The sequence below is a fragment of the Pan troglodytes genome, chromosome 17 (assembly GCF_028858775.2).
Source record: "Pan troglodytes isolate AG18354 chromosome 17, NHGRI_mPanTro3-v2.0_pri, whole genome shotgun sequence".
Classification (NCBI taxonomy): Eukaryota; Metazoa; Chordata; class Mammalia; order Primates; family Hominidae; genus Pan; species Pan troglodytes.
In genome coordinates, this window is record NC_072415.2 from 30,436,264 (window position 1) to 30,460,403 (window position 24,140).

Below are 24,140 nucleotides of genomic sequence, written 5' to 3' on the forward strand. Positions count from 1 at the left end.
TGCTAACCCAGTGTTCATGGATGAGTGAGAGGGAGACTTCTTCCAAGAATCTGCCTGGACACAGGTGCTCTGTGACAGGCTGGGGAATGGCCCCCAAAGGTGACAGCACCCTGAATCCTGAAACCTGAATGTTACCTTATGTGGCACAAAGGACTTTGTAGGTGTGATTAAGTTGAAGAGCTTGAGATGGGGAGATGATCCTGGGTTACCTGGGTGGGCCCTGAAAGCCATCACAAGGGTCCTTGTAAGAGAGAGGCAGAGGGAGATGTGACTGCAGAGAGAAGGTGATGTGAGGATGGAAGCAGAGATTTTTGTTATGTTCTCTGGTCAAGGAATATAGGTGGCCATTAGAAGCTAAAAATGCAAGGGCATTAATGGATTCTTCCTTCAGAGCCTCAGGAGGGAGAGCTGTATACTTCCCATATTTATATTTCAGCTGACTGAAGGTGATTTTAGGCCGCTGGCCCCCAGAACTGTAAGAGGAGAAATCTGTATTGTTTAAGCCAGCACGTTCGTGGTAACCTTTTACAGCAGCCGCAGGAAACTCATACACACCCTCTGCCTCCCGGGCTGCTGCACCTGGTGCTCTTCTTTGCTTTGACCTTGCTTCTCTTTGACCTTGAAATGCCAGTGGTCATTGCAGAGTTTCAAAGGCAGCTCCAGGGATTGGAGGATTTTCCCAACAGCTTGTTTCTGTGCTTGGCCAGAGGAAATGGAGAAGGATAGAGGAGAAAAGAGTGTGTGTGAGTGAGTGTGTGTGTGTGTTTCTGTGTGTGTGTGAGAGAGAGAGAGAGAGTATGAAAATGAATGAATCTACTTCCTGTTGCTTAAAAAAAGTCCTGGCTGGACTTTGATTAGAATTAACAACCCCCAGCTGCTCTGCCTCCCGCGTTGCTTTAGCATTTTTCCTTCTGGACACACACGTCTGCATTACTTTCTGGGAAAACATATGACTTTAAAATAGGAATGCAGTGGCACCAAGCTCATCTCTCCTGCGTTGGTTCCCTGGCAGAGCGGCCCGCATGCAGCCCCGTCGCCCCTCCTCCGTGCTGCTGTTCCCCATCTACACGATTCCATGTTTCTGCGATGAGACCATGGCCCTGTGTTCTTTCCCGGGGGGGACACACTGAAGGCAGCAGTAGGAGTGAAGATGAAACCAAGAATTATAAAGGAAAACAAACAAAAAAACACAGAAAGATAGGAATCAAGAGGAAAACCAAACTTGTCAAAATAAGGCAAAATAAATGTGGAGATGCCTACATGTTTTGGCAATCAGTAGAAATATGAAGAATCAAGAGAGAAAGTCTCTTTAGAAAGGGTGACCTTGAGAAAAAATTTTTTATAAATTTCTCAGCCATATTACCAGTTGGATGGGTGGGGATTTGGTGAAAAACACACAAAAAAGTACATTGCTGACAGGTTTTAATTTATGGTGGTTAAGTTATGCATGGGAGTTGCAACGGATGACTCACAGGAGACATGATAACCACTTACAAATATTAGAGAGCACAAACAGGCTGGAAGAGAGTGATGCCAAGCAGTACAAATAGAAGAGAAGGACGAAATTAAAATGGGAAACCTTGGAATAGTCTATGAAAGAGACATTCCTGATGCTGAGAATTATTGGATTCAGCCTCTAGGCAAGGCGATGGATATCCAGCATAGGACCAGAGTAGATCTTTGCAGATGGAAGAGTCTTTGAGGTGTTTTTTGTGTTTTATTTTATTATTTTAGTTTTGAGACAGAGTCTTGCTCTGTCATTCAGGCTAGAGTGCAGTGGTGCAATCGTAGCTCACTGTAACCTTGAATTCCTGGGCTCAAGCAATCCTCCTGCCTCAGCCTCTCAAGTAGCTGGGCCTACGGGTATGTGCCACTATGTCCAGCTAATTTTTAAATTTTTTGTAGAGACAGTGTCTTATATCTTGCCCCAGCTGGTCTTGAACTCCTGGGCTTAAGCAATCCTCTAGCCTCAGCCTCCCAAAATGCTGAGATTACAGGCGTGGGCCACTGCACCCAACTTGGATGATTTAACTCTCCCTTTGTTTTCACCTATAAGGGAGCTGAGGCCCAGATAGATTAAGTCCTTGCTGAAGCAAGTTAGTTGGAGCTGGGGTTAGAAGATTCTGGATCTTCTAACTCTCAGGATAATGTCGTTTTGGGCAAGGGCTCAGCAGTGAAGTGAAGTGGAGGTGACCTTTCAACTTCTGTGTTGTGGAGGGGGACCCTGCAGCTCTGGAACCCTAAAGTGGACTGGACACCCAATCTGGTTCCACTGGGGAGGCCTCATCATGGTTATAGGGCTAGGACTCTGATTCTTTAGAAGGTAAATGAGTTTTCAGTTCCTAAGAAGTGGCCAATTGAATCCAGCAGGACCCAAGAACCCATTTCTTTAGGCATGGTTAAACTTTAATCACTGAAGTAAGACCAAGTCCCTTCCATGCAGCAGGTTGATAGTAAGGTGGTAAGTGGAAGGTGTCCAGAGACATCTCAACCCTCTAGGCCCTGCCCCTAATCACTCCTGTGTCTTGAAACCAGCTACTTAAACTCAGTGGGTCTCAGATGCTGCCTCTGCCCAACCAGCAGGGGGACACCTGCCAAGGTAGGTGAGTCTACCTCACAGGGCTTTGGTGAGGTTAAGAGAGATGTCAGATGGATGGACAAGTGCTTTGAAGTTACAACACTATAAAAACACAAGACTGTATTATCACTCTCCTGAGATTTGGGGCTGTTAGCACTCTCTCAATGTTTTGGTACAGCCACTGCAGAATATCAAAGTGTGACAGACCTGAAAACTTACTCCTGAAGAAATGTAAAGGTGTGATTTTCTTCTAAAGACGGTAACATTGTAGACTTTTATAGTTGCAAAAATAGACTGGATGACATAGAGGGTTTAGTTATTGTTTAATTTTAGGTATATATTGCTTATGCAAGTATGATAAACACAACCTGAATTTAGACTACAGAAGAGCCCGAGGTCAGTTATTCACAGGGCAAAGGAGCCATTGTTTTAGCAAATCACTACTGGGTGGGCCTGTTTCTGAAGTTATTCATATAGAGAGTTATTATTCAGAGGTGTTTGCTACATAAAGTCAAGGCTGTTTACATAATAATATTGTGCTTTTTCAAATTTAGCATACTATTACAGTAAAGAGCAAAATGCACGATCTTCTCCAGTGATCTAGCATGGTATTGTATTTGGTGCAGTCACCCCTTGTTTACTCAGGGATTCATTATTGCATTTTAGTCTCAACCAGGTCTTCTGTTTTTCTTCAGTCTTTCCATATACCAAGCTTGTTCAGCCCCATTCCCAAAGTTCTGGGCAGGTGTCTAAAGAGGAGATGGAGTTTGGTCTGATGGTTTTGTCACTTCTTTGCTCCTCTGACAAAAGCGTCAATGAGGGGAGACTTTTAAGGGTTAATTAAGTGAGCATTTTCAAGCTTTAATCAGGCTTTGAGGGTCAGTGTTTCTTGGCCTCAGTATGCAGAGCTAATTGGGACGTAACTATAGTTACAATTTGGCAGAGTTCATTTTCTGGGACATGAGGCACCAGTATATTTTTATTTTCCATAGATATGATATATACTACCACGAAAGTGATATTTTTCTATTTATTTCCCAGTTACCTGTTTCATTAAAAGCATCACACATGGCTCTAGAATCCTTTATTATTATGCTTAGCAGAAAGGGAAAGAGAGGCAGCACCACCCGCATGGCCTGGGCCCTCCCTCTGGAGCCTGCATTCTCCCTTTCTGCACTGTGGGGGGGCGCTAGACTGACTTTGTTTCATTGATTGGTCGCAATGGGTTCTCTTCTGTTATTTTTGGAATCTGATCCGGTATGATAATAGACGTCCAAAGTTAGGATAATGGAGGAGCAAGAGATACATGGTTCAGCCTGTGAAAATCACGGGTGGAGTTAAGGGTTTCCAGTGAGCAACTGTGGGCAGCTGGGAACATTTGTTGTTTGTATTTGACAAACAAAGCTTTGACAGAATTGCTTCTTTGGGGCTCAGGCATAGGAATTATTAATAGCTATGAGAGTAAAAGATCTGAAAAATGGCAAACTGTGAAACAGTAACAAGAAAGTAAAAGGAAGCATTCTCTATGGAGTAGATTCAAGTTTTTTTTTTGGTAAAAACTAAGTGGGAGAGTTCTAAGGGGATTGCTGAAAAATTATTTAGGGGTTACAGTCCAAAACGGGGTATCAGATGTCTTTTCCTCTGAGATCAGTAAGTGTGTTCTTTGAAGCATGTCCTTGAATAGTTTTGTTTATCCACAACTTCACAGGTCTCTCTATAGCTATAGCTTCAAACAAGCCAGGCTTTAACTTTCCCCTTTCTTTCCTCAAAAAATAGTTGCAGATTAGCAAGTATATTTTTAACAGTTTGGCCCACACGGTGCCGAGCATGTTGAAGCAGCCTAAGAAATCTGTGTTGAAGAGAACCCAGCCCTGCCCCTCAGTGCCCCTGCCTCATGCCTTGCCATCACCATTCCCTCCTTCCAAACCCAGCCTCCAAAGAGATAAACACATGGAACTTTAAATTCATGGCTCTAGTTAAATTACTGAGCTGTTTCTTGCCAAGAGGTTTAGAGAAACTAATGTCTAAAAGCATAGAGGACTACTGAGGCTTCTGAAAAATCACAGCACGGATATGCTTAACCGTATAGCCAGAAAGGAAGGTTCTTTCTGAGGCACATGGCGAGTGTCTGCTTTTAATGCCAAGAGATTGAAAGAGTTTACCAAGAGGATGCCAAACTCTCTTTGGGAAGCTGCTCAAGATAAACACTTGGATGCCTCTACTTCTTGTTGCTGGGCTTGTACGGAGCAGGCTGCCTGTCTCCCCTCTCCTGGGACTCTTCCTGGAAGCCTGGCTTCATCTTCTAATTTGGACAAGGTGTTGATTTGAAGCCATCTATCTCCGACAGCAAGGAGGGCTCCAGGCATCCCTCTCACCGCAGCCCTGCAGAAAGCTGACCCATTCCCTGATGGGAATGCCAGGAATTTCCATCATTTCCTGTGGGGAACGACTGAGTAAGCACAGTGAGAGGCTGTCCTTCCAGAGGCACCTTTTCCAAACATTTCTAAGTGAGGCACAGGACTGACACTGGGAGGAAGGTGAAGGGCAAGGGAACAGTGGAACTCGGTGCTCCTGGTGGGGTTTCTTTGAAATGTCCAAAACCATTTGCATCAAGTTAAGGGGAGAGTTTCATTTATGTGGTTTTACAAATCCTAATTGAGTTGGTATTTCTGATTTTATTTATTTATTTATTTATTTTTTTTTTTGAGACGGAGTTTAGCTCTTGTTGCCCAGGCTGGAGTGCAGTGGCGTGATCTCAGCTCACTGCAACCTCCGCCTCCCGGGTTCAAGGGATTCTCCTGCCTCAGCCTCCTGAGTAGCTGGGACTACAGGCGCCGCCACCAAGCCCAGCTAACTTTTTTGTATTTTTAGTAGAGACGGGGTTTTATCCTGTTGGCCAGGCTGGTCTTGAACTCCTGACCTTGGGTGATCCGCCTGCCTTGGCCTCCAAAAGTGCAGGGATTACAGGCGTAGCCACCACGCCTGGCCTCTGATTTAATAAGAATTCGGTGTCAAAATGGCATGTGAGGAACTCAGTGCAAAAGAGATTCTCAGGCTGACAGAGCTGGAAGGGGAGTCACAGAGTAGCTCTTTATCTGGCCCCTGTATCCTCTGCTTCCAGGCAGGCAGGTGGGGCTCCTAAACGCCGAGAAAGGGAGTTCCTTGGCTGTCACTGCTTTTTATATAAACTGAGGAGATTTCATAATCTTTATCACCATACATGATAACCACAGGCTCCTTTGGCAACACCATGCACCTAGGTTTCCCTTCTTCCTGCCAAGAGGACTTCTCACTGGTTAGGTCAGACCCTCCTTGCCTTGTCTTTCCTGCCCATCAGTAAAAAAAAGATTCAACACCACATTCCATGTGATTATGATCTGTTTTAAACCATGTGAAGAGAAAGTCGTGTGAAAGAAACCATTAAACGCTCCTTCGTGGATATCTATTATGTGCCAGGTGATTTCCCACCCATTAGTTCATTGAATTCCCCTAGAAACCCTTTGAGGTGGGAATTATATGTGGTTTACAGGTGAGAGCCAAAGCTCCCAAGGTTGGTAGCATGGCCAATGTTGGAGTTAAGCCTGATTTCAGGCCTCAGTGTTCTTTCTGCCCTACTTGTGACTGGGAAGCTCACAGACACGGCCATACTCAAGCATCCCAAAATTTTTAATGGAAAAGCAAGTCATCATAAATGATCCTGGACTAAATCAGCAGCTGTTGATATGGTCTTATATTTCACAATTTCATAATATGTGTCATATTGAATACTGGAGCCCTGAATTTTCCACCATTTAAAGTATAACTCCTCCTCCCCACTCTCTCTGGTTTTCATTCACTTATGAATCCTGGTAGGGCTGTGGGAAGGAGAAGGGTGGAATAATTTGTTTTTCCAACAATTGGGTTGAAACTGAATGTGGTTTGTTTTTATTTTTGGAAAAGTTAAAGAAAAAAAAAATCTACTCAGCTCTGTTTTGGTTAAGACAGCATGAAGACATTTAGGTTGTTTCCAGTGTTTGTTGTTGAGGGGTAGAGTGGGAAAGAGTTTCCCTTTTGGTAGCAACTGCAAGCAACTTAAGACAGACAGACAGACTCTGAAACGTTCCTTAAAAGATATGAGTTGAGGCCGGGCGCTGTGGCTTACGCCTGTAATCCCAGCACTTTGGGAGGCCGAGGCGGGTGGATCACCTGAGGTCAGGGGTTCGAGATTAGCCTGACCAATGTGGAGAAACCCTGTCTCTACTAAAAATACAAAATTAGCTGAGCGCTGTGGCACGCGCCTGTAATCCCAGCTACTCGGGGAGGCTGAGGCAGGAGAATCACTTGAACCTGGGAGGCGGAGGTTGCAGTGAGCTGAGATCACGCCACTGAACTCCAGCCTGGGCAACAGAGCGAAACTCCGTTTCAAAAAAATTAAAAAAAGAGATTTGAGCTGGAGATTTGAGCTGTTCATTTGGAGGCCCCTTGGGAAGAGGAAAGCTGTCCTTGGGCCATGGATTTTGAGAAAAAACTACGGTCCTCTGCAAAGTTGTGAACTAGAGTGATTGTTTTTCTCTCTCACTTTCTCCCTGGTGCCCTTTGTGTTCAGTCTACACTGTGGGGTTGCGGGGGAGGTGGTGCCCAGGAAGCAAGTCTTTAGAGTCAGACAGTCCTGATTCACATAACGGTTTTGTCTTTTACTAGCTAAGCCTCATTTTGTGTATCTGTGAAATGGGTATGACAAGTATATAGTGTGTATTCTTTGGAGGATTGATATTTTATTATTGATATTATATATATTGATATTATAAAACCATAATATATATGGGGGCCGGGTATACAGTAGGTCTGCACTAAATTGTGGCTATTATTAAACTGCTGACTGCTCCCACCCCTCCCACTCTGCTCTTTCCTCTCTCCCAGGTGCCCCAGGTCTCCCCTTGGGAAGCCCAGCAGTCCTCATTCTCTCTGATCCTTCTCACCTTATTCCCTCCCTCCCTCAAAATCTTACTGCCCTCCCTCCTATATTCTGTGCCCTGCAGCAGCCTAGTAATTTGTTCAGGGAATTCCAAAGGAGTCTATTTTCTTTTCTTCTGTTGTTTTCCTTCTTCTTTTTTTTTTTTTTTTTTTTGTCACAGGGCCTCACTCTGTCACCCAGGCTGGAGTGCAGTGGTGCTATCACTGCAGCCTTGACTTCTGGGCTTAGGCGATTCTCTCACCTCAGCCTCCCAAGTAGCTGGGACCACAAGCACATGCTACCACTCTAGGCCAATTTAAAAAAAAATTTTTTTTTGTAGAGATGGGGGTCTCATTATGTTTCCTAAGCTGGTTTCAAACTCCTGGCCTCAAATGACCATAGTGGCCCCAGCCTACAGTGCTGGGATTGCAGATGTGAGGCACCACGCCTGACCAGGAGTCTGTTTTCTTGAAGGACATTTTAAAAAGTGGAAAGGGTTGGTGGCCATCAGTAAAGAATAATACTTTTAAGGAAGGTAGCATACTGAGGGGTTGGAGCAGCTTCCATGGAGAGCTGACCTGTCATCGTGGCTAAGAGAATGTATGCTGGAGCCAGACTGCCTGGGTTCAGTTTCCAGCTTTGCCAGTTACGAGTGAGTAGCCTTGGGCGACTTAGCCTCTCTGTGCCTGAGCGTCCTCCTCTAGAATACAGGGATAACTGTATTGTCTGCCTGTAGGGTTCTTGTGAGAACTAAATGAGTTAATACTCAGAGTAGTGCCTTGCACCTAGAATATGTACATAATCCATACAAGATGGATGTAATGTATGTATTATGAAAAGTAGCACAAATGGGCACAAGGTGGCTACAGTGGGTCCAGGCTTTGTTTCAGTGCCTTTTTTTTAGAGGCAAAGCAGCTTTCCCAGGGGCCTTCTGTCTACTTTCCCTGTCATCTCATTGACCAACATTGAGTCACAAGTCCTTTTCGAAATTAGTTATGTACAAAGGGAATGGGCTGTCTCTGGTTGGCTTGGACTAATTATTTGGGGAGGAATGGTTGGTGAGGAATTAAGCACTTCAGCCACTATTATTACTTGTAACAATAATATCTATAATATATAATGTAATATCATTATATTTCAAATGTAATACTAAGTTATACAAAATTATTAAAAAGCAACATAATTTATATTATTATTTATGTAATCTGATATACTATTATTTATAATTTGTTTCACTTTTAAAATTATCTTATTTTATATAAACTTTAAAAATTCGGTTTATTCATAAAATAATTACAAGTTTGCTTCCTAATTGTAACTTTGCTATAAATGAAGCTACAAGGTGCTGTTCTAGTTTTTGACAGTTTATAAAAAGAGAAGACATCAAAAACAAGACATCAGCATAATAGAGAAGTGAATGAATGAACAAAAGTCATTTTGTTTTCTGGCTCAGTATTCTCTATAGTCTTAAGCAGATTTTGAAGAAAAAAAATTTAGAAGAGGAACTAAAAAAAAAAAAGAAAAAAAATGAGAAAGTTCCAAATCTTAGTGAATACAGCTCTTGCCACATGAAACATTGTGAAATTGGTCTCCTGGTCTGAGTCATCACTATAAACGCTTTCTGCTTCTTCCGATATTTTATTTTTATTCTTTTATAGGTTTTTGAATACTGACATTTGGCTCTGATTGACACATGCTCCTCTTTTTATACACTCTGGTAGTTGTATTTTTTTTATAAGTGTGAATATTTCCATGCACAGATCAATTTCTTTCACATGTTGCAGAAGGTGGAGGAATTTAGACTTGTCAGGAAAACAAGAGAATCAAACTCAGAAGTCTGCAAAGGTTCTGGCAGAAATCCAGACTGCATTCTTATTCCCAAGGCCTGAAGATGCCCTATAATCTCTAATATTTGAAATAACCTTTCTAACATGTCGTTCTCATTCTGTGAAACAGGAAAATATAAAAGTAAAATTATTGCTGACATGTAAGATCTCAAACCTTCAACCTAAGATCAATATTTCCACAGCAGTTTAAATAGGTAAGAAATAACTATATTCTTCCCCTTGTTAAAAGCATCTGGATGTTTAGTTCGTTGTTTTAGAGACAAGGTCTTAATCTGTCACTCAAGCTAGAGTTCAGTGGCATGATCATAGCTCACTGCAGCCTTGAACTCAGGTGATTCTCCCACCTCAGCCTCGTGAGTAGCTAGGAATACAGGCGTATATCACCATGCCTGGTTAATTAAAAAAAAATTTTTTTTTTTTAGAGACAGGGTCTTGCTACATTGCCCAGGCTGGTCTTAAATTCCTGGCCTCTGGGGTGGTGGCTCACACCTGTAATGCCAGCACTTTGAGAGGCCAAAGGGAGTTCATCACTTGAGGTCAGGAGTTTGAGACCACCCTGGCCAACATGGTGAAACCCCATCTCTATTAAAAACAAAAAAAAAATTAGCCAGGCATGGTGGTGGGCCCCTGTCATCCCAGCTGCTTGGGAGGCTGAGGCAGGAGAATTGCTTGAACCTGGGAGACGGAGGTTGCAGTGAACCAAGATTGCACCACTGCACTCCAGCCTGGGAGACAGAGCGAGACTCCATCTCAAAAAAAAAAAAAAAAAAAGATAAAAAAATTTCCTGGCCTCAAGTGATCCACCTACCTTGGCCTTCCAAAGTGTTGGGATTACTGATATAAGCCATTGCACCCTGCCTGATAAAAAAATATCAAGATATAATGATTGTCCCACCTCATGGTTTACATAGAAGTCTTATGATTGAATTGCTTTTGGAAATAATTGAGGGGAAATATGAATACTTATAATTCTGATACACATTCACCAAATGCCTTCCATATGCCATGAACTGTGGTACAAAGATGGATAAAACAAAATTCCCACTTGATCATTTTATTTGCCAACATTAACACTTATTAATTCATCTTGTTTCAATTTCTTGGAAAACAAAAGTTATAAAAAAAAAAAAAAACTTTATGGAAGTAAAAATTTTCTCCTAAAGATGTCCATGCTGGCAGTGAGGCCTCATCAAAGGCTTCCCAAACAGAGTCATAGAGTATATGTAGAATCAGAAGCTCCCACTTTGTGCTGAAAATGATAGGAAGTAGGGTGTCAGGGATCCACATATAAATTCTGCAGGTGTGAGTAAAAAACGATTAAAACAGTTGGGGGCGGGGGAGTCCATTAGCCCAGGGAAGAAGTGAGTGCAACATTCATGGAAATTTAGGGAAGAGATGCAGGCCTTCAGCAGTTCCCTTTTCTTGGGAGATGTATGCACCTCATGAGGCTTGTTGAGAAATAGAAGCAAGCAGGACTCTTGGGAAAGGGTCATTCTTAGTCCTGCATATGAAAGTGATGTGACGTTTACTACCTATCCATAATGTGTTGGACACCATGGACAATAAAGAAGGGAGACGTGGCCTTTTGCCTCTGGGAATTTCACATGTAATAAAAAATAGATTTTTCAAACAGCGGTGTATTTGCATAAAAGAAAAATATCAGCCAACCTACAAGCTGCCTCCTCTCTCACCCGCAGAATTTCCACAGGCACAATAGAGGGCACTACATGCCAAATGTACTGTGAGCCCTCTCTTCCTTCTGTCTGGTGGTGTTCTAGGTTCAGTACTGGCAAAGCTTCAATGGTTTCCAAATAAGGTCGGGAACTCCCCTTTGCCCCCACCTCTTTCCGTCTGTGCAAGTGAAAAGAACTTGTATGAAGTCCCTTTCCTTTGTCCTGCAGAAAAGGTCGGGGATGAGGTATGAGAATCTGTTTTGATATAAACTCGTAAAAGAAGTTTGGAAGGCAGCATCCTTCCATGTGCTGCGCACGCCATCGGCCACAGCTGTTACTAAACTGCTGCCATGTGAAGCCACTCTGCTGATTAATAGCAGCTATGTTCACTTAAAGCACAATTCATAAAGAGTGTAATAATGTGGTTCAGAAACCTTTGCTATTTTTTCCACTCTTGATAGACTAAAATGTACCTCCGATAAACAGTGAAGTCCATGAATAAGATCTCAGAGGGCCCAAATAACCTTAAGTAAATTTGCACTGCCAGTCTTTAAATTTTCTTGTTACGGAACGAGGGATAACAAGACTACCTATGTTTCAGGGACATTCTGAGGATGAACTAATGCAAGTGGAATGCTTAGCACAATGCCTGGCACTTAAAAGGTACTCCATAAATGCTCATTATTTACTAAGAGAGAAAGACAAAGATGGGGAATTAAAGTTTACAAAAAAAAATGAGTTCAGCATTTCATTTGTGTCTCCATATGTATATGTGAATATACACTCTGTGTGTGCGTGTGTGTGTTTGGCTATTTAAAGACTTCTGAATTGGAAGCATGGAGATCAGAATTATGGCCTTTCTTTTGCTACGCATTAACTAGCTATGTGAATTTTGCAAAATGATATAAACTCTCTGGGTCTCAAATAAGCCCTTCTGCAAAATAAAAGGGTTAGGGTAGATGATTTCAAAGGTTTCTTTAGGCTATACAGTGTTATAGGTTTGCATCTATGTAATGTGATTCAAGGTTCAGGAATCTATTCTGCTACTGCATTTGACTTTTTTTTTTTTTTTTTTTTGAGACGGAGTCTCACTCTGTCGCCCAGGCTGGAGTGCAATGGTGCGATCTCGGCTCACTGCAACCTCCGCCTACCGGGTTTAAGCGATTCTCCTGCCTCAGCCTTCCGAGCAGCTGGGACTGCAGGCACATGCCACCACAACCAGATAATTTTTGTATTTTTAGTGGAGATGGGGGTTTCACCATATTGGCCAGGCTGGTCTCGAACTCCTGACCTCGTGATCCACCTGTCTCGGCCTCCCAAATTGCTGGGATTACAGGCGTGAGGCACTGCGCCTGGCCTGATTTTTAAAATATATTATTTTTTACTCTTCCTTATTCCAACAATTCAAAATAAATATTTTGTATCTTTATTATGGATCTATCTTCCCAGGTATCTGATGTAAAATTTAGTTGGCAAAAATTGTCAGATGGAGAACTTGTATTAATTTTGTTCACAAATCTTAGTAATCTCAAGACTGTTGGTTTTCCATTTGGCTGTAAGTTGTTTTCATATAACTCTATGAGTATTGAAGCATTTTCTAGGCATGTTTTGAACGAACTCTGTTCCAGATCTCTAGACTCAAACATGGAAGATTCTTTTCCTTCCAAGCTTCATAAAAGCAGTTAATTATTCAAATGCAGGTGTCTGTAAATTTAATAGGAAGCATAATGTTTCCATTAACAATCTGAAGACAGTTGGCAGTTTCTCTCAATTCATTAATCTGTTTACATTTATCATATGAAATTTTTCTTAGTATTTCTCATGCTAATGAAAAACATATTGGACAAAAAACATAAATCCACCAGTTACCAACAGAGGAAAATCACTTTAGCTGTGCCCCTTCTTAAGAAGATGGCCCACTGGGAGCTGTGACTCCCTCATCTTTTCTGGTTAGTTTTCAGGTATTAGAATCCATATACACAAAAGGGTATCCAGTGGTCCTCTGTGTCTTGGGGCTTTTTTCCTTCCTCCAAGAGAGTGGTTCTGTAAAGTGGGAGCACATATATTTAACAAGCTTGTGAGTCGTTTTCCCAGCTGGGAAATCATGAGGTCAGTTCTCTCATTCTCTGCCTTTTTGGAAATAGTTAACCTCACTTTGAAAATTGAAGTCAGCATTAGAATGAAGGAAGGAAGAAAGGAAGGAAAGAGGGCAGGAAGGAAGGAAAGAAGGAATAGAAAGTGTATTAGGGTTTTTTATTTTCTATTTATAATTGCAAACACCTAGAAAGGGTGTATTCTGATAAATTGAAAGTCTTTTTCTTTTCCTTACTGACTACTTGGGTGGATATAGGTACACCCACAGCTGAGGAGAGCTGAAGATTTTGGAGTTCCTGCAGTACTAAAGGAGAGAAGAGATAGGGGAGGGGAGGAAAACAGGGCTGGACATGGTAGGAAGTTCTGCAGGCTTTGGGGTTGGGGATAAGGCCATCTTGTTCAGTTCTCAAGGGCCAGGGACTTAGGAATAACAGAGTGAGCAGCTCCTTGCATACTTATAATTCCTTACTTTGTAAAAAACTGTATTTTTTTCCTGTTATATTGTAAGTTGAATGAGGACAGAGATGGTGTCTGTTTTGTTCACCACTGTACCTGGGACAATTCCTCAGCTCAACATATATTTGAGAAAGGAAGAGTAACAGGTTTGAGTGCTTAGAATGTGCTTTGCACTCAAGGTGCTTTCTTAAATCCTACCAAAGCTCCTCATCTAATAAGCCTGTCCCTGAAAGTGCCTGTGTGTGGGCTAAAAACATTTTCTATAGTCAGATTCTGGGGAGACAGAGCCTAGACCCCAAATCAAGCAGTAAGTCACAGCACACGGGCTGAAATTCAGGCAAAGCAGAAAACAGAGCATGGATAGTCTGCGAAAGGAAGGAGACAAACTGGAGCTGTTGGGAGAGGGCGGAGGGCCACAGAACTTCTAGTGTCAGAAGGAAAAGATTGAAGGAAGCAAGTAACTGCTCTGAAGGTCCTGGAAGTCTCTAACTAGGGTTGGCCTATGTAACCATTTTTTAAAAATTTTTTATTTGTTTTTTGTTTTTTGAGACAAGGTCTCACTCTGTCGCCCAGGCTGGAGTGCAATGGTGCGATCTCAGCTCACTGCAACCTCCGCCTCCCGGGTTCAAGTGATTCTCCTGCCTCAGCCTCCCTAGTAGCTAGGATTACAGGCAACTGCCACTGTGCCCAGCTAAGTTTTTTATTTTTTATTTTTTTTGAGACATGGTCTCGCTCTGTCCCCAAGGCCGGAGTACAATGGTGCAATCTGTGCTTGCTGCAACCTCCACCTCCTGGGTTCAAGCAATTCTCCTGCCTCCCAAGTAGCTGGGACTACAGGTTTGTGCCCCCACACCCGGCTAATGTTTATATTTTTTGGTAGAGACTGGGTTTTGCCATGTTGCCCAGGCTGGTCTCGAATTCCTGACCTCAAGTGATCCACCTGCTTCAGCCTCCCAAAGTGCTGGGATTACAGGTGTGAGCCACTGTGCCCGGCCATAGGTAACTATTTACTCCTTTAGAAAGACTGGGAAGGTCCTTTTGCTTCAAAATAGTACCCTTACTTGAATTTATTTTATTTTTTGCTTAAAATTAATTAAGATAATAGGCCTCTTTTGAAGTATAAATACACTAGGAAATTTTAGAAATGATGATGGTTACTAATAGTCACCTGTACTTTAAGGTGGATTATTTAATCAGGTTACTTTCTTCCTGTAAAATCAAACTGAAATCAGTGAATTATTTTTAAGAGATTTGTATTTCAGAGAGATGAAAGGTTCAAGGAACTTTGGATCTTAGCACCTGAGACTGGGAAATAAAAATTTCAAGTGATGGGGCAGAAACTCAGAAAGGAGAATGTGAAACACAAACATTTCATAATAATTTTGGCTGGGTGCAGTGGCTCATGCCTGTAATCCCAACACTTTGGGAGTCAGGGTGGGCGGATCACTTGAGGTCAGAAGTCTGAGACCAGCCTGGCCAACATTGTGAAACCCTGTCTCTACTAAAAATACAAAAATTATCCAGGTGTGGTGGTGCATGCCTGTAATCCCAGCTACTCGGGAGGCTGGGGCACGAGAATTGCTTGAACCCGGGAGGCAGAGGTTGCAGTGAGCTGAGATCCACCACTGCACTCCAGTCTGGGTGAGAGTGACACCCTTTCTCAAAAACAAAACAAAACATAATTAACAATTTTGTTTAAGTCTGTTCCCATCTCCCCTTTCTTCCCAGAAAGCAGGTAAGAAGGGGTCAACTTTTAAAAAGCTTGAGGGAGAATGTGATCCCAGGAGAAACTTCCTGTAAGTAGAGGTCCCCAGTGTGATAGGAGCGTCTAGAACCTGAGCTTTGGAGAGCCCAAGAGTGTGTCAGCCCCCCAGCCTTGGTGCTGAGCACACCCTACTGGGACTCCCCAACCAAGTTCTGTGAACCTGCTAACTCTCAATAGGAATAAGAAATGAGTTCTTTTCATTTGCATGAGTCGTGGGCCTTACAATGAGAGTTCGTTGGATGAGATTGAACAGTATATGTTGTGTACCTGTTGTATTCTGGCCCTGATGCTGGACCCTGGGATTGAATTGCTAAGACATAGCACCAGTATTGATGGTGCTCCCAGTCTAGCCGGGGAGAAAAAAGATCAACGTATCTCTACTGTAGTTTGAGAAATGCTTGAAAGGAAATAGAGGATAGAGGAGCCAGATTCTGAAGTTATTAATTCTGCAGAAAGTGGGGGGAACCAGTGATTCAGAGAAAGCAGTAAAGAGGGATGACTGTTTAAGGGAGAGGCATTAAAATGAGGAAGTCCCCAGATAGTCAGTGGGAGAAAGTGCCTTAAGGCTGAGGAAACAGAATGAAGGTACACCAGTAGCAACGAGGAGCATTAGTGCCTGTCCCATGGGGAAATGGACTGCGGCCCATTCAAAGGAGGGAAACACATATACATACACCCAGCTCTGGGATCCATTGTTAAGTGATAGACTGTCGCGAGATGCTGTGTTTATTAGGGATGCTGAGGAGGCTGCAGAATAGTGACTCATGACTTCTGCTCTCAAGGTTGCTACAGCCAAGTTAAGAGGACAAAAGTGACTCACATGGAACAACAGCAGATAATACAAGTTAGTGTATCCGTGGAGGTTTGTGGTAAAGATGAGTCCAGACAAGAGGAAATTGGGAAAGGAAAAGGAGAAGCGTAGCAGCAGTGCGGGCCTCTAGTGAGCACACGCGGACAGGCAGGGATTAGCTCAGGGTGTGGGTGGGGATGGAGAGAAAAAACCAAGAAAGGGAACCAGTCAAAAACCTTCCTTCCTGGAGCTCGGGCTAGGGGTGGAGCTGTAGGGCATAGGGTGCAGGTGCAGGGAATGGGCCAGGCTAGTGAGCTAGAAAACAAGGCAAAAGAATTTCAACTTGAGTTGATTAAAATGCCTGGTCTCTGACAGCCTTTTCACAGAGCAGTCTAATTTACTGCATGGTTTTATGTGAAAGAAGAGAAAGTGGAAATTGGGGGCTAGGGGAAGAGGGCTGTGGCTGTCACCGGTGAATAAGCTGGTGATGGACGTGTGACAACGGGAATGAAGTGAGAGAGAAGAAAGATACGAAAGACAAGACATTTTTATCTGTGACTCCGAGATGTCGCTGGCTCTGACTGTGTAACTGATAGCATCTGTCCACTGAGATCCAAAGGGTCAGGCGGGGAGAGAACAGAGCCGAGCCCCTGCTGTGCAGTCTCAGTGAACTCCCAGCCCCCAGAGGAATCCCAGGCACACTCGTGTTTATGACACATGCTGCCACCTTTCATTGCATTGAGATGATTAAGCAACTAATTATTTTTCTCTCTGTGTGTGTGTGGTTTATTACTTTCTTGATTTTAATTGATCTAGATCTTCTGAATTAGTTGGTTCTGGCCAAATGCAACAATTTATAGTTGGGTACAGATGCTAAGCACTTATTACTAAGCAACTATGGCTTCACCCGTGTGCAAGTATAATAATGGAGACATTTATGACTGGGGGGAATATGAAACAATAAACCAAGGCTAAAACAAAACATTATGAAGGTAGTATGAAATGAAATGAAAATCAATGACTACTTTGCCAAGGGTAAGTAAATCACTTTCTAGAGGAGCTGATGCTGAAAGCCTGCAGAGGTTGGAAGCTTTTTCTGGGTACGAAGCCTAAGGAGGAGGCCAGTGGGAATGGCAGGATCAAGTGAACCCTCTCGGTTTCAGCCTGGGCTTCTTCAGAACCTGCCACCCTCTCCCTGACTCCCCCACTTCTCCTGAGAGAACAGCTATCAGAAAACCTTGTTCTTCCATTGTTGCTGAGGAAGGCTTGAATCTGAGCTATTACACTTTATGTTTCTTAATAAACTCCAGCTGGGGAGAAATAAACTGGGGCTACCCTACTTTGCCTTTTTCAAGTAAAAGAAACATATAGGCTTCAACATTTCAACAATTGTCTGTCTTGGTAGAATGCTTATAAATCCATATCCATGTGGTCACATGCTCAACCTCATGATAAAATGGCAAGCCTGATCAAATGCATGTGGTGTGGGGTGACCTCACAGGCCAGGTGGGAGTCCTCCTCCGTTATTTTTAATGACAGCTTTATAGAGATATAATTTATGTATCATAAAATTCACCCATTTAAGGTGTACCAGTTCAGTAGTTTTTTGTAAATCCAGAGGTGTGCAACTACCACCATCAATTTAGAACATTTTCATCCATCCAGAAAGAACCCTTGTATCCATTAGCAGTCACTTTTCATTTCCCTCCAACTCCCTTTCACCCTTCCATCCTCAGCCACCACTAAGCTACTTTCTGGTTCTATGGATTTGCCTGTGCTGAACGTTTCATATCATTGGAATCACATAATATATTGTCTTTTGTGTCTGGCTTATGTCTTCAAGTTTCATCCATGTTGTGGCATGTAGCAGTACTTCATTTTTTAAAAATCTGGAATAATATTCCGTGACATGGACGGACCACATTTTACTTATCCACTTTCATCAGTTGGTAGGCATTTGGGTAGTTTCTACTTTGTGGCTATTATAAATAATGCTGCTGTGAACTTTTGTGAGGGCTTGTGTTTTTAATTCTCTTGGGTATATACCTAGGAGCGGAATTGCTGAGGCACATGATAACTCTGTGTTTAATCTTTGGAGGAACTGCCTGAGTGTATCCCAAAGTGGTTCCACCACTTCATTATTAAGTATCCTCATTCCCTTCACCAAAAAAGGGAAAAAGATCAGCTTGAATTATTTTGCTGTAGTACTGGGATGATGTGTATTAACTAAAAAGAGATAGAATTGGAATGACCTAAGAGTGGTTTTAGATATGACGTCATTCATTTCCATCTCATTATCTGTACATCTCAATACACTTTGGTTTGCTGCCATGTAGCCTGGTTAACATTCTTATTCTTCCACTTTCCCTAAGTTCCTGTTATATGAGTACAGGGCAGTGCTGTACCTGAGCTTGCTAGTATGGTAGTCACAGGCTGCATGTGGCTACTGAGTACTCAAAAATGTGGCTACTTGAAATTGAGATATGCAGCAAGTCTCAACTCCACCCTGAAGTTGGAAGACAAGATGAAAGAAAAAAAATCTCTTAGCCAGGTACAGTGGCTCACATCTGTAATCCTAGTACTTTAGTAGGCCAAGGCAGGAGAATTGCTCAAGTTCAGGAATTCAAGACCAGTGTGGGCAACATAGTGAAATCCCATCTCAATTAAAAAATTAAAAAATTAGCTGGACATGGTGGTGTATGCCTGTGGTCCTATCTACTCAGGAGGCTGAGGCAGGAGGACTGCTTGAGCCCAGGAGTTTGAGGCTGCAGTGAGCTATGATCAGGCCACTGCCTTCCAGCCTGAGCGACAAAGCAAGACCCAGTCTCTAAAAGATAAAAATTAAAATTTTTAAATTTTAAAAAAGAAAACCTCTCATAATAATTTTGTGTTGATTATATGTTGAGATAATGGTGTTTGGTGTCTATTGGGTTAAATAAAATATATTATTAAAAATCATTTCATCTGTTTCCTTTTACCTTTTAATATTGCTACTAGAAAAAATTGAAATTACACATGTGGCTTGCATTATATTTCTATTGGACAATGCTGTTATAGATGATTTTCAAGGCATGTTTTTTGAAGTACTGGAAAAATAAAATTAATCAGTCTAAACATCCTTTGGGTAAACTCAGCCAATTATTAGCAATTATTTTCATCACTGCAGAAAGACCAGGAATCCATCTGTTTCTTGAGTGAGAAGGTGAGTCAAAGACATGCCAGTCAGCTTTAAGCAGTGAGCCTTGACAGACCAACCAACCAACCTTCATTCAAAGTTAGCTCATCACACAAATAGAAACGTGACCATGAAGACATTAAAGCAAAGTCCTGTGATAATTGGATACGGCGCTTCTCTGACGCTCCGAGTGATATGTGCACCTAATAAGGGCTGGCCTGAGATAATGCCCATCTCTGTTGTATAACCCAGGAGAGTGACCGGTAGACACTGCAGACCCAAAAAGGAAAGAAGAGAGGATGCACACAGCAGACCGTTGGGGGAGGTTGGTGACTGGGTCATCCTTCAGCTAATGTGTGAATATTACTTAATTCTAGAGAGTTGCCCCTGGGCTTCTCACGTGCCTTTTTGTTGCAGGTCAATGTTCAGGTTGTCAGGAAAGCTATATTGAAGGCATAACATACTTGGCAACTGTCTTTTGTAAAACACACGTAATGTACTGGTGTTTTTAATCTCAAATATCTGGACATGAGGTTACTACTAGTGATATCATGATTCAAAACAGAGAACAGACCTGTATTTTGGCAGCATACCCAGGTAACATAATTTAGCTTGACTAAAGACCTTAAGACAGATAAATTCCTGCATTCTACTCCACGGGGAAGAAAACCTCTTCCCTTGGCTGAGGCTTTCACTGATGCGTAAAATGAAACTTGGGGTGGGGATGGGGGATTCAAAAGGTGACACAAAGTCCATAAAACCTTAGGTGTGTAGTAAATGAAGAATTCTGGTCTTTCTTGTGGCCCATTCCGAATGACCACGGAAGAAGAATAAAATTTAGGTACGAGCTGGCCAATATTTTATTCTTGGCCGACAGCAGAGGGACTCCACGTATGTTTGAATGAAGTCTCTTGTCAAAAACGTTCTTACTGTTTTACTGTGCTGCTTACTTGAGCTCACAGCCCAATCAAAATATCCGAGTCTATTTTCTTTTTTTTTCTTTTTTCCTTTTTTTTCCTCTGATGAGTTCTTAAGTGAAGAATTCGGCAAGCTAATCAGTCATCACTCATCACTTGGCCATTTTAAAGGAGGAACCTCAGGGCAGTACCCCTGGGAAGTCCTGAGAGGTCATGATGGTTTACTGGAAAATAAGATAATTAAGAGACAACAATCTGATTAGCTAATATGTGTGTTGAACACATGTATTTTGTTGGATTCCTAGATTGGTTTCAGGGTTAACTGTATGAGCAATCATCTCCTTTGAGACGGTACTAAGCATCCATTTCTCTCCTGTACTCTCATAGCTGAGAGGCATGGGAGAGGCAGGAAATTCTGTCTTGGCCCTGGCTCTGCTTCCACCATTGAAGCTTCTGGAAGGTGCAGAAGGGTTAGACACAGGCATTGCGGTGTGCATAGGGTACCTGCTGCACCAGATGTGCAAAGAAAGCTGCGCTGGGGCCCCTTGATGTGGACCTGGCTTTAGTAGAGTTTTAGGGTAGACAAAAATGGTCATAAATGCCCCTCATATCTCCACTCGGGTTTTACATACCTCCCAATGAGGAAAGCTGTCTGATTTACAATGTCACTTATAAATCCATTCCTTACCTGTGTGCCAGACATTGTGCATGCTAACTCTTCCAAGTGGTCATTCATTCAAAAGTAGACTTTTCTGATGGGCAGTGCTTAACTCCAAAGAAGACACAGCAAATGACCTTCCAGACTTATGGCAGATTGACATTGACTGGACAGTAAGTTTTGTTGGCATCTTTCAAATCTTAAGGAGATTTTCTCTGCCTGTACCTAAGAGCCATCCTGTCCTGAATCAATCCAGACCCCTCATTAGAGTCTGGGTGATCCAGCTGTAGCTACCAGTTTTTCAGATAGCAAGTAAAAGTTATCTGAGTGCCAGGTCTGGTGGCTCATGCATGTAATCCCAGCTGCTAAGGAGGCCAAGGAGGGAGGATAGCTTGAGTCCAGGAGTTCAAGACCAGCCTGGACAACACAGGGAGACCTCTCCCAGCCCCCAGCCCCCATCTCTACAAAAAATAAAAAAATTAGCCTGGAATGGTGGAGCATGTCCGTGGTCCCAGCTACTTGAAAGGCTGAGGTGGGAAGATCACTTGAGCCTGGGAGGTCAAGGCTGCAATGAACCATGATCATGCCACTGCACTCAGCCTGGGTGACAGAGCAAGACCCTGTCTCAAAAAAAAGTTATCTGAGTACCTCTTGTGCAAAATGAGAAGTTCACGAGGTGCAGTGGTGGACCAGAAATGAAACTGGGGAAAATGGCTTCACGTGGGGGAGAGAAGTCTTGAGGAGTGATCATATAGAGACAGAATCTGTGGTCCTAAGGTCTGGAAGACGACAGTTTAGATAAAGAGGTCCAAAATAACAAGGGGCTTTTGAACAGGTGGTCTGTCCAGTAGTGGGAGAAGCTACCCCATCAGGGGGTCCTCAGCTCCTAGGTCTTGAGCTGCCACCGATTCACAGAAGTGAAGGCTGCCTTCAGAAAATGGGTCTGGACAACCAGGAACAGCAGTTTGCCAATGCCTGTGGCTAGAGGAGAGGGCCAACCTGGATCGTTCAGGTGCACTTCTCCTCTCCCCTCCTCAGCCCACCCACGTGTGTTCTCAGTTGTCTGGGTAAGTCAGCAAGCTCAGCTGGGGAAAAGACAGTTGCTCTGAATTACCAGAAATCTGTGTCTGTTCAAACACGGGATTAAATTCAGTAGCAGTTAAAATGATCCTTGCTTTCTTAATATGAGAAGCAAAAATATGTCCTTAGTGAGATGCTCCAAGGGTATGTTAGGAAATGAGTGCTAGAGTTTCTGGTCCTGATGAGGTCCTCTGTGAGCATTCTTAAAAATACTCATGGAAAACAGTAAAAAAACTGCAAATGGGACAAAATCAGATCACAAGTGAGCTGAACGTTTTTCTCTTTTTTCAACTTTTGGACTTGAGGTTTATCTAACATTAGAGTCCTCCTCTTGCCTGAACTTTTCTGGCAGGGTATGGCCAGTCCCTTTGCCACAAAGAAAATGCAGTGCTTCTGGCAAACCACATCTTTGTGCAGTCATAGACATGTTTATGTAACTCAGAAGAACTTATATAAATTTCCAATTCTGCAAACTTACTGTAACTGTTGGAAAACTACCTATATCCTGCCAGTAAGATACGCCGTCTCCTTAATCGTAAGCACTAAACAGTCAAGGATCCAGCTTTTGTTGGCAGTCACTTTGAAAAATGCGCAATGAAGGAGGCTTGTTTTCATTCTACTCCGCTTGGTATAGAGTGCTGCAAAGAGCAAAAAGTCGGAAACAGCTGAGACATTTTGCAACTCTTGGGACTAGGAAGCCCTTCATGGAAGAGTCTAGTGAGCTTCATTTACACCTCATTTTAAGTAAATAAACACCAGGCTTTGTGGGCATCCATTTCGCAACTGCTCATCAAACTCCACCGAAAGATCGTTTACAGATTTTAACAGTTGTGTCCTCTTTTCGCAGAGATGGGGGAAGCTCTAATCAACATGATTTGGGTCCACTTTTGGGATATGTGTGCTTTGCTTAAATACTGTACTTGCCTTCATCAGCTCCAGCATGTGACATGGACATTCTTCAAGGCAGGGTTAAAAACATCTGCAGCCTAGAAATCAGCAGAGCTCCCCAGGGAGGGTGTTAAATCCAGAGTGTGCTGATCTGTTTCCTGTCTTTGTTATGATTTCTTCACTGTAACTGAATCTCCTTCGGCGCTGCAGTGCCTGGGTACTCTGTGCAGCTGTGTCAGCAGGCCGAGGACTGTTGGCTTAGGGGGCTCCGTTCCCATTTACACGGCTCGCGTCCATAATCCCAGTCAGGCCCGTTCGTTCACAGGGTAAGCTGCTCCTTGTCTGCAGATCGGCAGGCCTCACTGTGCAGCCATGCTGTTACATGTAATCTAATTAAGATTAATTAAGAGGAAGAGCAGTTACCTGGCTGCACTGATCCTTGCCAAGAAAAAACCCTCGGGAATGTGAACAAACCACCATCCTAACAAAATGCCGTGAAAATGCTGCAGAAAAGCAGTAAAATACTGTATTTAAGACCTGCAAGCCGAGAAGTGGGAGGGCTGGCGCTTCACCAAGGAGACAGAGTATGGGCTCAGGGTCCTCAGGTATATAGGCATGCCTGCCTGGCTCTTCCTTACCACCCGGATTTTGTTTTTACTTTCTGGGTAGAGCTCTGATCTTGCCAAACAGCCTTTGCTCCTCATGAACAATCTCTCCAGACTCAAAATAGCAAGCAGCCAAGGGGCTGCCACTGCTTGCGGTCCACAGCTCAGTCAGCAGGCTGCTCTTTGTTGGAGAAGAAAATACGCCTTCTGGAAATCTTACAGGTTACATCGTTTATTCTCAAAACACAACATCAGCTGCCAGTGGGTTTCCAGTAAGCTGCAAGAGCATTTAACCCAAATGGGTTTGTGACCTTCCTAAGCAGAGGTGTGGGAAGGCTCTAGTGAAGTGTGGTGAACAGATCGTCGGTAACGCAGAAGTCATCCTGCTGTTCCGGCACTGGAGGCAGAGCCCGGCCAACTGAGTATTTCTCCAGAGGATGTTTCTGGGCAGCCTTTCCCTCCTTGTGTAAAGCGTCTCATCTGTGTGGGCCTGGTTTATGAGTACAAGTTGCTCACGGCACATGATTGGCCCTAACTCCCCAGTGCTTTCTGGCACTCTTAAACCAGCGAGGGGTTTGTGTTTTGTATGAAGATTGTGGAACTAGAGACAGCATAACGCCAAGAACTATTTTTGGTCTTCATTGAGAACTCAGACTGGGCATAGCTACAGTGTGCCTGTTG

At 43.1% G+C, this 24,140-nt stretch overlaps 1 protein-coding gene across 1 annotated transcript in view; it reads left to right on the forward strand.

Moving 5' to 3' along the window:
• The window catches only part of COLEC12 (collectin subfamily member 12), a 190,851-nt gene that overhangs the window by 20,441 nt on the left and 146,270 nt on the right, over positions 1 to 24,140 (forward strand). The window lies entirely within an intron of this gene.